Below are 1,686 nucleotides of genomic sequence, written 5' to 3' on the forward strand. Positions count from 1 at the left end.
AATCAATTATATATGAGTATTAGATATCTAATACTCCTTCCATCCCTTTTTAAGTGTCCTGCTTCGTAACTCCAACTTATTAAAAAGACATCATCATTACACCTTTCACATCAACTTTCCCTACTTACCCATCATCATTACACTTTTACTCACTAACTTTTCAAAATAAAATCTACTTTTAGGGACGAAATAGACAATACACCAACTTTTACCCCACTAACTTTACAAAATGGACACTTATTAAAGAACAGTCCAAAATAAAATACTGAACACAAAAAAAAGGACGGATGGAGTATATTTTAATAGTTTTTTTAACTTCAGGAGATTCGCTTGAACCCCTCAATGTTAAACTCAGCTATTCCTGAGGTGTTGGGGTGGGAACGTATTGTACGCATCTATAAAGAAAATTTTCTATTGCTTTCTAATTTCTTATTTGATGTGATGTTTGCCGGGGTGCGCGGGCCCTCACACTAGGAGCAAAGTATATACTAATTGGTGTTATGCATCCAAGAATCTCTTGGAGAGGCTCTAGGAGATTTTTGGGGTAAAAAATTGAGAAGGCAATTTACAACCCACCAATCCGGCAATATGTACCGACCAAGCATGCACTGATGGTGCACAGATTTGGATGCGGGGTCTACTTTTGTGTCGATACCCACATCTATAGCTACCGGTCAAGTTGTATTTTTAACGATCTGTACACCGTCGGTGCTTTCTTAGTCGGTACCCATAAATTTATTCGGCAATTATTGTAGGGTTCTATTGAGGGCAATGGAGTAGAAAACTCCAATGAAGTTTGGTTGGTATGAAATATTTTAACCTAAAAAGTGAAGATTAGTCCTGGTCTATGTTGCCCCATTATTCATCTCCCTCTGCAAGAAAAGTGAAGCGGGGGTTAAACAGGAGTAATGAATGTCAATATCATACCTCCTTACGAATAGACTCATTACTATAAAATTAATCACAACAAAAAGATTTGCTGAGAAATTTCTTACGGCCTTTACTTGAGACTCAAGTATCTATATCAATGAATGTCAGACATCTATTCTAATATATAAAGAGAGAGCACCACTTTGGTGTCTTCCTTTTTTCCAAGCCCTGTCATGTATTTTCCTTTTTCATAAGTGCCTCTTAAAAAATTAAAAAACAACACAAAACAATTAACTGTGGAAATATTTTAGACATTTCAACACCGTTAATGATATGTATACCGATGGATTGTAAGGAAATCGTACCGACCGGCGGCGCTGGGCCGTCTCCGGCCACCAAACGGCCGATCCGAGCCGTCCAAAAATTTAAAAAAAAAAAACCGAGGGGACCGCGCTGGAATCAACGGCATCCGATGTGTGTAGGGTGCTTGATCTAAACACCCTATTTTTCGTGTATATTTTTTAAAATTTTTGGACGGCTCGGATTGGCCGTCCGGTGGCCGGAGACGACCCAACGCCGCCGGTCAGTACGATTTCCTTACAATCCTATCGGTACATATAGCCGTTCTCTTTCAACACCAAAATAACTACTGAAAACAGTTATCAGCCCACTACCCGTCCTCCTACCCCACAAACGGCACAACTTTCTCTGTTCTTCTCCCCAAATTCTGAAACCTTTCTCTGTCAATTCCATGGTTAGTTCTTCTCTGTTATGAAAGGCCTTCAATTACAGATGCCAACAATTGCTACCAGTTGC

The sequence above is a fragment of the Rhododendron vialii genome, chromosome 7a (assembly GCF_030253575.1).
Source record: "Rhododendron vialii isolate Sample 1 chromosome 7a, ASM3025357v1".
Classification (NCBI taxonomy): Eukaryota; Viridiplantae; Streptophyta; class Magnoliopsida; order Ericales; family Ericaceae; genus Rhododendron; species Rhododendron vialii.